This window comes from Eretmochelys imbricata, chromosome 8 (genome assembly GCF_965152235.1).
Source record: "Eretmochelys imbricata isolate rEreImb1 chromosome 8, rEreImb1.hap1, whole genome shotgun sequence".
Lineage (NCBI taxonomy): Eukaryota > Metazoa > Chordata > Testudines > Cheloniidae > Eretmochelys > Eretmochelys imbricata.
In genome coordinates this window covers 48,983,325-48,998,925 of record NC_135579.1, presented here as the reverse complement: position 1 = coordinate 48,998,925, position 15,601 = coordinate 48,983,325, and the positions used below count along the sequence as shown (strand labels likewise).

Genomic DNA, 15,601 nt, shown 5'->3' with positions numbered 1-15,601 from the left:
TTGCTTTTAAAAAAAAAAATGTAATTGCACTTCCTTCTACTCCAGGGTGGGCAAACTTTTTAGCCCGAGGGCCACATCTGGGTACAGAAATTGTATGGCGGGCCATGAATGCTCATGAAATTGGGATTGGGCTGCAAGAGGGGGTGAGGGCTCTGGCTGGGGCTGCAGACTCTGGGGTGGGCCCAGAAATGAGGCTGGGGGGGGGCAGGTGACGGCTTTGTCTGAGGGTGCAGGCTCTGGGGTGGGGCTGAGGGGATTGAGGGGTTTGGGGTACAGAAGGGTGCTCCCGGCTAGGATCGAGGGATTTGGAGGGCGGAAGGTTGGGGTGCGGGAGGGGCTTGGGTGCAGGCTTCAGGCGGCACTTACTTCAAGCAACTCCTGGAACCAGAGGCATGGCCAGGCAGCTCTGTGTGTTGCCCTGCCCCAAGCGCTGCCCCTGCAGTGCGCGTTGGCTGCAGTTCCGGGTCAATGGGAGCTGCGGGGGCGGCACTTGGGGCCTTGGCAGTGCCTGGAGCCCTCTGGCTACCTCTGAACATAATAGCGGCAGGGGGACATGCTTGCTGCTTCCCGGAGCTGCATGAAGCGGCCCCCAATCCCGCTTCCCAGTTGGAGCGCTGGAGTGGAGCAAGCTCCAGAGCCGGGTTAAATTGGTTGGTGGACCGGATGTGGCTCACCCCTGCTCTACTTTGTTTTTCAAAGCTCATGCAATTCCTTAGAGAGTCATCCTAGTTATCAAGTACTTTTAAAGGTATTATGTTGTTGTTCAATCAGTCCTGTTCAATCAGTCCTGTTCAATCAATCACACTCAATCAGGAGTTCAGCTGCAACATAGTCTAAGAAAGAAATGATTGATCAGCTTACTGTTTCTTCTCCAAAAAGCAGCAGTTATTTTCCGTGTAGATTTTAGTGGCACTGGTCTGTGCTTCTTTTAATCATGTAAATTTTTTTTTAAATGAAGAATGAAAAGAAAAAAAGTAACTGAAGATGCCCGTTGCTTTCTAGTTGCAAGTTTCCACTTGGAAACTAATTAAGGGCTACTTGTAGATAATGTTCAAGAATCTAGATAAACAACTTGCACATCCCAAGGAAGTGATTTCTTATGAATTTTTTCAGGGAAAGCCTGATCTTTCTGATTATGTATGTATGTATGATTTTGAATCTTTAAATTTTGTTCAAACACTTCCTAAATAAAAGGGTTTGGTATTAATCTATTTGGGTCCTTCACTGTATACTAACTCCTGCTCCTGTTGCAAAAACTCCCATGAACTTTGTGCTGAACAAGTTGGCCAACATTGACCATCAATTCAATATGTAGAAATGACAACCTACCGAGATAATGTAACAATCAATACTGCATTGTTACAAGCGCCATGTGGTTTCACAATTCACTGTGTTAAAAGCAGGTAATTTTCTCCTTTTGAATATAAATATACTGTCTTTTTTTTAAAAAGAGGAGAGCAACTTTAATGGTATATGTACTGCTGTTGGCATTCAAGTAATTTCCTTTCAAAGGTACGCTATGTGTGTGTAACTCACTTTAAAGAAGACTAAGAGGGATTCAAATGTTCAGATTGCATGCATTGCTCACAGGTCTCATCTATGAAGCTTGTACATAAAGATTTGGATTTTGTTTGCAGATTTCATGTTAATAGAATACTGTGTACAAATACTTCACTGCACAATTATGCTCCAGATGTTTTGTTTTCAAACTAACAGATTGAACATTTGATGTTGTCAGGCGGCAGATGGACTGAATTTTTAAATTTGTTGAATTTGAAGGTGACAATCCAGGTTTAAATATGCTGCTGATTGTAGGTTCTTTTTTTGCAAGTATTCACCTCTAGGGCCAAATTCTGCCAGCGTTAGTTAAGCAAAACTTCCATGGGCTTTTTAAGTGAGGACCACAGACTTTGGCCCTTTGGTATAAATTGTTGCCTTACCCTGGATGTAAAATAAATGGTTGGGTTAAACTATACTGTGATGGGTTTGGGCCCTTTGGGGGTGTCAACCTTGTGTGCTGGGATGCCGCTGAACCAGCCTATTCTGCCAGCCTGGGTCCCCTTTACCTGTCCTTGCTGGGTTAGGCTCACAAGTCGCTTCCAGCCAAGCGCACAGACAGGGCCACACCAAGCTGCACAGAAAGACAGAGATCCGCTCTGGAAAGATTCAGTCTTAGGGGCTGGCTCCAACACTCTGGCCACTCCTTTTTAAGAGCTACAAACCCAGAGGTTTTATGAAAGTCGCCCCCTCCCTCAATGTGGGGGCAGATGTGCACAACTTCTTCCCCCAACCCTCCCCCCCGTTAGAAATTTACATAAACTGGGTTATATTATAAACAAGAATTAAGTTTTATTAACTACAAAAGGTGAATTTTAAGTGAATATAAGAGAGAAGAGACCGAACAAAGCCGATTACTGACCAAATACAGCAAAATACACAAGCTAAGCTCAATGTACTTAAGAAACAAGTTACAAAATGTAATTTCTTACCCTAAATGTTGTTTTAGCAGGTTGCAAAGTTTCTCTGGTTCAGAGTTCCAGTTATATTCCTTTTCAGACTGGACCTCTGTTTCAGTCTGGACTCTCTTCCTGCCTTCCCTTCAGGTGGCTTTAGCAGTCCTTCTTGGACAGACAGATCATGGAGAGGAGGAGTCCCATTTGCCTTCCTCCCCACCCTTAAATAGGATTTACATAAGGCAGGAATCCTTTGTTTGTTTCCCAAATTTGACACCCCCTTCCCTTCCAGTGGAAAGTTACAAGAACTCCCAGGTAATGTTTAGTATCAGGTGATAAGACCACCTGACTCTGTATCCATGAGTCAGTGACAGTAAGAAGAGTCAGCAGGACTGCCAAGCCTTTTCAGTCCTTGTCCTCGCTGATGGGCCATCAGCCCTGTCTGGCTTTTCCATTGTTGTACCTGAAGTGTTAGCAGTGGGCGTCACCCAAAGTAGCACAGTTGAAATACAGATACATAGTCCATAATCCTAACTCAGATACAAAAATGATACAGGCATACAAATTGGATAATCTCATTCAGTAAATTATAACCTTTCCAATGATATTTTACAAGACCCATCTTGCATAAAGTACATCTCATATCCTAAGCATATTTTTGTAAAGAATATGGAGTGAAATGTCACATACTATATATATATATATATATCTAGGTATTTTGTTTCTACAGGTGGCACACATCTGCACATTACCTTGATATTGGTGCACATAACAAAATTCATCCTGCACATGGATGGAAAATATTAGAGGGAAGTTGAACAGCCCCTTAGCCTGAGCCCCATGAGCCTGAGTCAGCCGTTATGGATCAGCTGTAAGATTTTAATTGCAGTGTAGACGTTTCCTTAGAGTCCAAGTTTTAGTGTCAGACTGGGAATTGGAAGATTTGGGTTCCTGACTGATAGTAAATTGTGTGTATAATGTTGGGTAAATCACATAATTCCTCTGTCTGTTTCCACATGTATAATAAGAAAAAAACTACCGTTTGTGGAGTTCTTTTGGGATCCTTGTTTGAAAGTTGGCAGTGTAGCTTATAAAACTTTTTTCATGCTGTAAATGCTGCTTAACTTTTTTGAGGACAAACCACATACAAGTAAAAGTATTAACTGTGGAATTACCTGATTAGATTTAAAACAATTGTCCTAGTATATGCAATTCTGGAGGGGTGTGCTAGCTTAGCCAAAGTTTTTCAGTCAGTACCACTACAGGTACATATGAAGACCCAGGCAGAGTAAAAGGGAATACATTTTGAATGGTCTCGTGTGTGTGGCTGGAGAAGCAGAGTTTAAAGGCCAGTGAAGATATTTCTAAAACATTATTACTTAATGTGCAGGAGGATGTCACTACTTGGTTGTTTACAACTGGGTGACCTCTTAATATGGAAAGCTCATCTTTTATATGGTGTACAGGAAAAGTCATGTTCATAGTTTGTAATACTTCTGCAATACATTTCATTACTTTATCCAAAAACTCATTTGCGACAGCATTATCTAAAATATTTGAATAAAAAGATTTAGTGTGTCTTCCATTAGAGATATGGTTGCCTTAGGATTAATGAGAAGAGGTAGGTAAAGTGACCATCTGTGAAATCCATGGCTTGCAGTGGAAAACAAGCATCTCATCCACATTTCTCCATTCATCAGAAAAACGAAGTTCTGAATCAAAATCCCACTCATAGCAAATCCTGTTCATGGGTCCATTGTTCTGAATTTACTTAATTACTTATGCTGGTGGAATGTTTACATGACAAATCTCTTAATAAGGAACACTTTTTCCCCCCCACAGGGTAGCATTCATTCAGATTATTTTTATTTGTATTACCATAGTGCCTACGAGCCTTAGTCAAGGACCAGAACCCCATCATGCTGGGTGCTGTAGAAACACAGAACAAAAAGATGGTGCCTTATCCAGAGAACTTACAGTCTAAGCATAAGACAAATAATAGATGGCTCTCGTGAGACAGACTGGGGAGTACAAGGGAACACATATTGGTTTGTGCAATAGACAATGTTTCTTGACCATTTTCACCTTTTTTTTTTTTTTTATAGGGATCTATGGCAAAGGAGAGTTTTAGGGAGAGCATCACTGATCTGTAGGATCAGTGCTGTGCCACGATTTTTAAACCATCCCTTGGAGATGCCAAGAGAAGGATTCAAAGAGAGGAGTGTTATGGTCGAAGTAATGGGCTAGCAAAATGATCTTAACAGTAGCACTTCAAATGAATGGCACAAGATTGCATTTGCTAAACTTAAAGAAAAGGATATTCCAGCAATTGAGATGTGAGGTGATGATTCTATACAAGAGTTTTAGCTGCCGGATAGGGAAGGCTGTATCTTAGGGCTTGTCTACGTTTACAGCGCTGCAGTGCTTAGTGAAGACACTACCTATGCCAATAGGAGAGCTTCTCCCATCAGTGTAGGTACTCTGCCTCCCCGGGAGGTGGTAGTTACACTGACAGGAGAAGCCCTCGTGTACACCAGGAGTTAGGTAGATAGAACTGCGGGCTTACCTACACTGGCAGTTTACAGCGCTGCAACTTTCTCGCTCAGGGGAGTGAAAAAACACCCCCTTGAGTGCAGCAAGTTTCAGCGCTGTAACGTGCCAGTGTCAACAGAGCACCAGTGCTAGGAGCTACGCCTCTCATGGACGTGGGGGTTTTTTGTTCGTGTTTTGTTTTGTTTTGTTAAGAGCGCTGGGAGAGCTCTCTCCCAGCACTCTGCCGTGACTTCACAAGCCATGTTAAAGCTCTGCCATGGCAGCACTTCAGCGTTGCAAGTGTAGACTAGCCCAGTGTCTGAATGACATCGTTATACTGGCATTAGTTTGTAGTGTAGACCAGGGTTTAGAGAGATTCTACAGAAAGAATCTGCAAGATGTAGAAATAGGTTGGATGTGGAGATGTAAAGAGAGGTCCGATTTGAAGATTGCACCCAGGTTACATGCAGAATGATGTTGTCCACAGTGATAAAGAAGGTGAGGGTGTGGGAGGAAATCGGAGCTCTGATTTAGCCATGTTGACTTTGAGCTGAGAGCCAGACATCCACAAGAAAATGTCAGTGAGAGAGGCACAGATTTTAATTTGGAGAGAAGGGAGACTGATCTGGTGTAGAAATGTACATTTGAGAGTCATCAGCATAAAGATGGTAGCTTAATGTGTTTTGTAAATGAGATTATCAAAAGTTAAGGTATAGAGGGGAAAAGAGAGGGAGCTCTGTGGAACTCCCAGAGAAAGCTGGAGGGAGCATGAGGCAGATCCTCTTAGGGAACAATTGGAGATTATAGCATGGCCTTATTTGTTTACAAATGTAGCTGTTAGTTTATCTTTTTAAAAAGGCAATTTTTTGATGTTGATATTTTCAGTCGAACTCCTGAAATGACTATAAAGAGACTTGGGGGCAGGGGAAAACTGCAATACTTCACACACATATATAGGCCTCTTGAATTTGATGTAGTCATTGTGTAAGAAACAACAGTCAAGATAGTTATTGTTGACTGGTTCTAGCAGTTTGTTAGCAAAATATTTATTAGGAAAACATTTCACCATAGATTTCAAGACCTCTAGATTGAAAAAATAATTGAATGTGGCTGTTTCTGGGGTGTCAGTTGTGTTTTCTGGAAAAAGGCTGAAAAGGTGGAGTTGGTGAAAAGCACCATGCTCCATCATGATCTAGCTCAAGTATCGCTTTGCGGAAAGCCACTAGAGGATGGTAACTTAGGTTACAGGCCCAAGAGTAACCACGTGTAAATCTTGTGCTCTTGAGTACGAAGAAGTTGCCGATTAATTCTGGGGTTCTCTGCATTTCCACAAATCGATAACTGATCTCTTTTTAAAAGAAAGAATAGGATTAAAAATGTACAATGCTTCACAAATTTGTTTTATGCTTGCATGGGGGCTATGCTAATCTTCTGTTTATGTCCCATCTGAAGAATATATGCTGCCAAAGCAAGCATTAAGAGGTATTGGTTGGGGGTTTTGCAACTTTCACAGACATCTCCATTCGGCCGCTGTCTCATTCTCTATCCTGTTGTGGTCTTGTAATGATCAGATTATGATAGTGTTGTGATATCTGTGGTATCCCTGTGATGTCACAAACAGAATTATGACTTTACTGCAGGATGAGGCTGATGGGGGAACTCATTGAAAAATATAAAGTTTAAAAATAAATGGGAATTCAAAAAGTTACTGGCATATTAAGTTGTCTTGTGTCGATAAGACTCGTTGCAGTCTGAAACATGGTGAAGACATTACTGTGGAAACAGGTTTCAGAGTAGTAGCCGTGTTAGTCTGTATCCACAAAAAGAAAAGGAGTACTTGTGGCACCTTAGAGACTAACCAATTTATTTGAGCATAAGCTTTTGTGAGCTACAGCTCATTTCATCGGATGCATCACGGAAGTAGCTCACGAAAGCTTATGCTCAAATAAATTTGTTAGTCTCTAAGGTGCCACAAGTCCTCCTTTTTCTTTTTGTAGGATATTTTTTAGGATTTCTTAAATTCAAATCTTAATTGGTTGCTGTGGCAATGTTTGTCAAAAATGGATGATTAGATTCTAGTACCAAACTGGTGGTGGTAATTTTTTAAATTCTGCAGGAAAAGGGGCTCTTAATACCTTTCTTTTTGTTGTTTTATTACTCCTTTAATATTAAATAGTATTATTTCTAGAGAGTAACGTGCAGGCTCTAGAAGTTTGGTCTCTGGGAATAACTACAATATTTAATAATAATAGTTTACACACAGTGCTTTTTATCCATAGGTCCAAAGCAGTTTTGAAAGGGTAAGAATCTCATTATCCCTATTTTACAGCTGCTTTTTTAACTTACTTTTTAAATTGTGAATCTGCTGAAGGAAGTTAAAAGTTGAAGACGTAAATTGGATGAGCTTGTCCGTCTCTCCATAATTACCATCATTTCCAGGGTAATCAAATAGCAAATTACACTGGCTGAACTGTAAAAATCTTCCCTATCGTGGATTAGCTGCATGTGGCCCAGGGCAGACCTTACCAGTGATAAGTGCACATGCACACACACCACTTCAGTTGAGCAAATTATTCCTACCCTACTGGGATGGAGGACAGAGTCCTCCCCCCCCCCCCCTTTTTTTTGTTTTTTTTTAAATATCTGGGAGCCACCAGGATGTTCTGATGATGGAAGCCATATAAGTATCTAGCTGAATAAGTATATATAAAATCAGTTTTAAATTGTTGAGGTGTCAGCATTTACATTTCAGACCTGCATTTTCCCCCATTGGAATTCAAATTTGGTTATTTGTATGTTTTTAGACAACAGCTCTTCAAACCTCAACATCTACTTTTGGGGAGGACAGATGTTTTATTTACTGTGACTTGTGCTTTGGAAGGTTAATGGATGGAGTTCTTCTGACTGTTGACCCATAGATCTAATATCTTTTCTCTGAAAAGGTGACTTTTTTTCTTTTGTTCCTCTTTAGCTAAGTTGGCTCCTCCCCACCCTCTTGCCCAGCTTCAGCCCTAGCGCATAATTGCTAGTTAGCGGCCCATATACCTAAATTGCAATTGCTTGGTAGGAAAATGTGTGCACAACAAGGTCTGCTGCTTTAGAGGTTTGTGAAGAACCTCTAGTTGCAATGAAGGGATGTAGTTCTAGACATCCCCCTCTTTTTTCCTTAACCTCTCCTAAACCTTGTGCACTTAAGCTGGTGACATGTAGAATTTTTTTCTGGCTAATGACCTCAGAGTCTACTGATTTGTTAAGGATTGCCCCTTTCTTTTAAATAAATTGTAGAGATACAGATTTCAGAGTAGCAGCCATGTTAGTCTGTATCCGCAAAAAGAAAAGGAGGACTTGTGGCACCTTAGAGACTAACCAATTTATTTATGCTCAGATAAATTTGTTAGTCTGTAAGGTGCCACAAGTCCTTCTTTTCTTTTCATAGAGATACAGAGTCTCTACCGTAAAATGTGAGGCTGTTATGGCCTGCTAAATTAACTCTTGTATACTTCATTGAAAATTTACTGACTGTTGGCTTTTAAAAATTACAGTTTTTATATCCTATAAAGAGAGCTGTAGCTATTCTATATTAAAATGTACACAACTTTTCAAATATACAGCACAACAGATGTATGAAGGATGTAAATGTTCTTCAGTTTTTTAACCTTGATGGCAAGGAATAGTATTGTGGCTGAAGCACAGGTCTTGCAGGTTGGGAGGGGGAACTGAGTTCTAGTCCCAGCTCTTACCCAAGGTGTCTCAGTTAATGTCATTTAACCTGTCTAATCCTCAGGCTTCCGCACTTGTAAAAATAAATTGATTCTTGCCTCTCAGGGTGTTGTGAAGCTTAATTCATTAATGACAAGAAGGTGCTCTGAGATCCTCTGATAGGAGGTGCTATGGTAGTATAAGCGTTTTTTATGTTCTTAAAAACTGGGAAGTTTCAAGTGAAGGCTAGTCTTGTCCTTAACAGGTCCTTGTTTTTGCTAAAATATTTTATTGGCTACCAAACCAATGACTTTTACATAATGCAGAGGTATGTGTCGAGAAGGGGATCTTTCTGACTTTCCCATTCGTGCTCATGGGAGTTGGTCTAGAGAGGGGAGGAAGCCCTTCTTTGTATACTGCAGCCTTGATATGTAATTGAAGGTAAAGCAACTTCAGCCCTAATTTTGATTGGATTGTGTGAGTTGGAGTTAGCATTCTGGTTTTGTACATAGTTTTATGGTTTCTTTTTTAGCTTAAAAATGAAACCTAAGTGTGCACAAACAACTCTACATTGAATGAGAGTTTATCTAATAGTCTGAAAATTGTATTTCATGTGATATACTGTGCAGTGTCCTTTTAAGGGTCGGGGAGAGTATTTTTTAGGCATAAACCACCTAAGTTTTGCTGCTTTTCCAGGACTTGCTTTTGTCACAGGACTCTGCTATCTTTTAGGTGGATGGCTGTTTGTGGGGGTGGGTGGGTGGGTGTGTATATATAAAGAATGAGGAAGTGAAGCACTCAGAACGAGCAGTCATTTGGCTGACACTGTGTATGACTAGTCCAGAGAGCTTTTTCCTCCCTTTCATTGATCTTAAAATACAGTAACCACACAGTAATATCCCAAGCATATTTGTGATGGTTATGGAATTCCACAAACGAAGGTAAGAATCTCTTTTCTTGGCATCTCCTCTTCGTACTCTTCTCCCACCTCCCCCACATCCAAAAGTTGTTTGTGATCAGAAGTAAGCTTTCATTTTCAGATGCTATTCTGCAGAGCTGGGTGTGGAAACATTGTGTAACATGATTTTCCCTTTTCATGCATGCTGCAGTTGGCTGCTCTGTCTGTTCTTAAAGACAGAAAAAGATGCACAGTTTTGAACTGTATCTAAATAACCATTTTCTTCTGGCTGGTAAAGGAGTTGGGTAAAATAGTTATAATTTCACTTTACCTTTTAAAATGTAAGGTTTTTATAAGATTTTTTTTTAAATGATCATGAGGGGAAGTGAAAGAAAATATTATAGTGCATTGATAATGCTTTTTGCTAGATAGGCCAAACTCAGAACAGTTCTGTTAACAGATAACTTATTTTAATGTGAAGTGCTGGTGAAAAGTGAGTCATTGAGGGGCTTGGAGAAAGAATTCGTCTCACCTTGGGTCCTACATGATAGTGGCAGTGCGAGCTCCCCCATATTGTTCTCCTACTGGGTTGCAGCCTTGTTTTGAAGGGTCCAAAGAAGGTCGTTTATCCTGTAAGCTCCTTAAACCCTTGTTCTCTGTGTGCTTGCAAGGTTTTCAGATATGGTCGATCTCTCTCTCTCTCTGATGTTAACTCTTCGCCATTGGGAACTTGCCGGAGACAAGCAATTCATTTTGCTTGGGCCACCAACTTGTATTTATTTTTAATAATCCTGAGTGTAGGAGGAATATAATTGATTAATCCAGAGGATATGCTCCACCAACTGAGGGGAAGGTGCAGCAAAATGCATGGATCTTCCATCGGGTAGATTTATCAGAAGTTCCCACAATATGGGATGAATAAAGGCAACAGGAAACATACCTAGAAAATTATTCTTCTAGTGAATAGAAAATATATTTTGACTACTTCACCATCTTCCCTTTCCTATGCTACTGTTGAGGAACAGCAGTTTTAAAGTTAATGCTATGTTAACAACTACTTGCAAAATATTAAATTAGAGTCGCCAGGAGCTGTCTCCATATAAACAGACGAAATGGTAATTAGGATTTTTGTGGGGTACAGAATTGGAGTTTGAACTGGAAGTGAATAAATTTATTTCTCTCTCAGGTTGATTTGCAGGATCCCAGTTGAGTTTGGGGATTGAGCCTTATAGATAGAACCCCTGTGTTTCTCAAATGTGAAATAAAGTATAAAATGGAAGTGTTTTTTTAAACACGGCTTATGTTTGGCTCAGCCACCCCTCTGTCATGAGGAGAGTGACCGGTTAAATTTGAGGGAGTGGCATTGTGACTTGGCACACAGGGTCTCTGTGCCCTTCAGGTTTGGCTGGCCACTTCTCCGTCATGATGGAGGGGCAGCAGGGCCAGACTTGAGTGTTGCTGCAACTTTGTGCACCAGATTGCAATGCCCAGGGCGAGGAACCAAGCTGAGTCTCCTCAGACTGGAGGTACAGCTGTAGGGTGAGTGCAGGGTGGGTTTGCTCGCCAGCCTCCTTGCCCCTGGCCTCCACTCCTCACCAGGCTGGGGCAGGACCAAACCCTTCTCCCCCTTCAGGGTAACCTTGCCCCTCCCCCCAAACCACACACAACTATTTAAAAAAAAAAAAAAGAAAAAAAATTCCATGAGCTCTATTTATAGAACTCCAGTCTCACCTCATTCCTATTGTTGGAGTGGGGAATTAAGCCATGAATTGTTGGGGCATTCCAGGGCCTCTAGCATCTGCTTATGTTTAAGGCAGGCCCTGAGCTATAATGAATAAATAGGTGGCAAAATTTGTTGGTGACATGATTATTTTTGTTAGTAGAGACTAGGAAGAATTATGATAAACTCTGGTAAAAACTGGTGGTTGGACAACAAGACAGTTGGTGAACTTCATGATAGACAGGAGGCAAATCACTGTGTACCAGGAATAATTTGAAACAATTCATATCCAGTTGGCTTATGAATCTGTTGTAACCTCTTGGCAGGGGGGAAAAGAGCTAAAAGTCATCTTGGATGTTCCGCTAAGCATGTCTGCTCAGTGGCTAAAACTAAATAATTGTGATATTTGGTTGTACTAGGGATTAGACAAAAGTATTAAACTGTTTATAGTTGCACTACGTACACTGGACAGGTAGTCTCACACCCTGAATACTTCATTAAGTTTTATTTGCTTCATTTTAAGAGACCTAGCAAAAATGGAAAAGATTTAGGAGAGAGCAACAAAAATTATTGTAGAGACCATGGAGAATCTCTATAAAAGATCAACATGATTATTAAGACTGAGGAAGATTATTTAGCTTGAAAAGGAAAAGATTATCAAGATGTTGGACACGGTATATAAAGATTAAGCTCTTTGTAGCTGCAGATCATGGAAAAAGTGAGTAGTAATACCTGGAGGCACAGCCAGGGAGCCCAGGAGGCTTGCTGTAAACTCCATTTAACTTTCACTAAAGCTCTGAGTTAGTGATCTGAGTATAGAATAGTGTGGTTTGAGTGGAGGTACTGAATGGAAGTACTGAAATATTCAACGATCTCTTCATTCTGGGCTGCTGTCATCCTTTTTGTTTGAGTCCAGTATCCCTAAATAAATGTAGTTGTGGGGGTCAAAGGAGTCTCCTGTCCTTCCATCCACCCACTTCCTCCTCTTATGAGGATTGCGCCTGTTCTATTCTTCAATGCAATTTTACTTTTTAAACTTTGGTGGAGAAGCATGAAACTGATGAGAATTTCCTTCTATTCTGAGTTGGTTCTGCTTTTTCTGGTGCTGTAAGGCAAGAGCTTTGGGCAAGAACATTAGCACAAATATGATTCTATTCAGGAGCCAGAGATGCAAAAAAGAAAGATGGTTTGAGGTGAGTCAATGAAGGAGGGACAGACACACACAAGGGTGGGACCATGCTCATAGAATGATAGACTTTAAGGACAGAAGGGACCATTATGATCGTCTAGTCTGACCTCCTGCATAACGCAGGCCACAGAATCTCATCCACCCACTCCTATAACAAACCCCTAACCTATGTCTGAGCTATTGAAGTCCTCAAATTGTGGTTTAAAGACTTCAAGGTGCAGAGAATCCTCCAGTAAGTGACCCGTGCTGCAGAGGAAGGCAAAAACCCCCCAGGGCCTCTGCCAATCTGCCCTGGAGGAAAATTCCTTCCCGACCCCAAATATGGCGATCAGCTAAACCCTGATTATGTGGGCAAGACTCACCAGCCAGACACCCAGGAAACAGTTCTCTGTAGTAACTCCCATTCTGTGTAGTAACTCAGATCATCAACTCATCAATGAAGTGACATTGCATCTGAGTTCATGAGCAAGTTTGGGGACTGGTGGGGAAAAGGACAGTAAAGCTCACTGATGTAATTTGCTAGGAATCACCATGCCCCAAATGAAAGACCAGACAGCAGCAGATTGCCAAGTAAACTACCTCTAGCTCTTCTCAGCTACTAAGAGGGTCACGGATGTGTGACCTTTCAGGTAGAGTAAAGTGAGTAGTCCTGGAAACCACATGATGGTAAGAATAACTCCATGCAGCCCCCAGTAGCTCTCGCCAGCTCTTGTATTTGGTGGAACTTGAATTTCAGTCTCAAATCCATTTTGTAGTTTCTGATATGCAATGCTTAAAGTCCTTATCTCCTGCTATCACTATTCTGATTACTTTTGGTAAAGAAGGGAGACCAAAACAGAACCTGAAGAGAATTTGGCAGAAATAAGATGTTGAGGATGTGGGTGGTGGGTGAAGAGAGTGCATAAAATCCATATAGTAGGAAGACAGAGAAAGAAGCGACTATACTGATTTTTAGCAGGAAGTTTGTACTGCAACTCCTCACTTAATGTTTTATTTATGTTCCTGAAAAATGCGACTTTAAGCGAAATGATAAGCAAATCCAATTTCCTCATAAGAATTAATGTAAAATTTTTTGCCAGACAAGACAGACAGACACACACACACACACACACACACACACACACACAGAGTATAAGTTTTAAACAAACAATTTAATACTGTTCACAGCAATGATGATTGTGAAGCTTGGTTGAGGTGATTAAGTCAGAGGGTGGGATATTTCCCAGAGAATGCCTTACTGCTAAAAGATGAACTAGCACTTGGCTGAGGCCTCAAGGGTTAACACGTTGGAATGGAGGGAGCACAGACAGACACACACCGTGTGTGTGTGTGTGTGTGAGAGAAAGAGATAGAGACGTGCATTGCCTCTTTAAGTACAATGACCCCGATCTAAGTACAGTGCCTTTTTAAGTAGATCAGCAAGTTGAGACAGCAGCTGTTGCCAGCAAGCTCCCTCTGTTCTGAGCCCTGTCATGTTCCCTCCCCCATCCCCCCATCCCCGCTCTGTTGAAAAAGGTACAGTACAGGGGGAGGGGGACACCCTGAGATTAGCCCCCCTCTTCTTCCCCCCCTGCACAGCAAGCAGGAGGCTCCGGGGAGCACCTCCAAGGCACACGGCAGGAGCAGCACATGGCAGTGAGGGGGAGGGACAGCTGGGTTGTCTGGCAATTGATGCATGGGGAGCAGGGAGCTGATACGGAGGCTGCTGTTCCACCCTGGTTCCAAGCCCCCAGCAGCTAGCTCCAACAGGCTGTTCTTTCTGCAAGCAGTGGACAAAGCAGGCTGCAAAACAATGTTATAAGGGAACACTGCGCAACTTTTAAACAAGCATGTTCTAGTTGATCAGCAACGTAACAACATTAACCAGGATGACTTTAAGTGAGGAGTTACTGTATATGAATATTCATCAAGGGCTTCTGTGTATTTCCAGTTATAAGATTTTGTTGCCTCTGACATAGAGCTGCACAATTATGTAGAAAAGCGATATCCTTGGTGGGTGAAAGTGCTGTGCTGATATAGTTGGCTCAGTAGAAGGGAGTGTGCCCCCAATCACCTTAACTCCTTTGCCACAGAGAGCTTACAGAACTGCCTGGTATTCATGAGCTAGTTTATAGTGTTGTTTGTTGAATTATACTGTATTGTAAAGGGGCCTTTCACCTCAGGTTAATTCTGAGGCTGTGGTAAGTCCCAGCTTCCACATAGCGTTAAAAAGATGGGCATCTGGCTGAGCTATATATTCCAAGATAGATACCCACATTAGCTGTTGTGTGCCTGGGAGAAACCAACATCATATCCCAGTGCATGATCTGCTGTACCTTTACTCCCTGACAAGGAAGAATAGACATGCCCTTGGTTTTCTTAAGCCTTCAGCCTGCTGTTTCCATCACTTCTTCGGGAGTAAGAAGGCCAGTCTTTTTGCTTAGGTTTTCTGAAAAGAGACCAGAGACATGCCCTGTTGCCCCAGTCTTGGTGCTGCCCTTGATGATATTGGGCCCAAGAAGTCTCTCTGCAAGACAACAGTTGGCTGGGATCTAGCTTCCCCTCTGTCCCCATCCAGTGTTACAAGCTCCATCCCCCCAAAAAATCTCCCATATTGCACCATTGGCATAAAAGGTTGTTTCATGTCATTAGAGTTGACAATGGTCTGTGCCACAAGTGAGATGCAAGGCTCCTGATTTCCTGTTGAACCAATTAGGCAGGGTATATTGATTTAAATCAAAGCAATTTAAATCACCAATTTTAATAATGGTTTAAATCAGCAAGCAGAAAAATTTGATTTAAAGCATCAGTTTTAATCTTATTTTGCATTTGTACTTCAGTTATTTTCCGAGAGGCTGATTCTCACTGGTTGTTAACCATTAAAACATGTGGATTTGCAACTAAGTATAGCCTTTACGCTAACTTGGTGCTTTTTGCTATCTGGGAGGGTATGCTATATATGTACACATTTAAGCAATTATATAGCTTAACTTATATTTATTCAGATTCTTAATTTTTTTACAATATTATGTTGGAAATTGGTGAATGATGTACATGTATCTCTTTGCTAGATAGAATTTTTATATATGATTTGTGTTAAGCTTTATGGAAATTCAGATTCCACTAAATGC

The 15,601-nt window shown here is 41.4% G+C and overlaps 1 protein-coding gene and 1 non-coding gene across 3 annotated transcripts in view; one reads left to right on the top strand and one right to left on the bottom strand.

Annotated features, from left to right (window-relative positions):
- RC3H1 (ring finger and CCCH-type domains 1) overlaps positions 1 to 15,601 on the top strand; it is a 105,347-nt gene that overhangs the window by 28,477 nt on the left and 61,269 nt on the right. The window lies entirely within an intron of this gene.
- LOC144269708 (U6 spliceosomal RNA) lies at positions 6,358 to 6,461 on the bottom strand. The gene has a single exon (XR_013347014.1). It is a non-coding gene; the product is annotated as a U6 spliceosomal RNA (small nuclear RNA).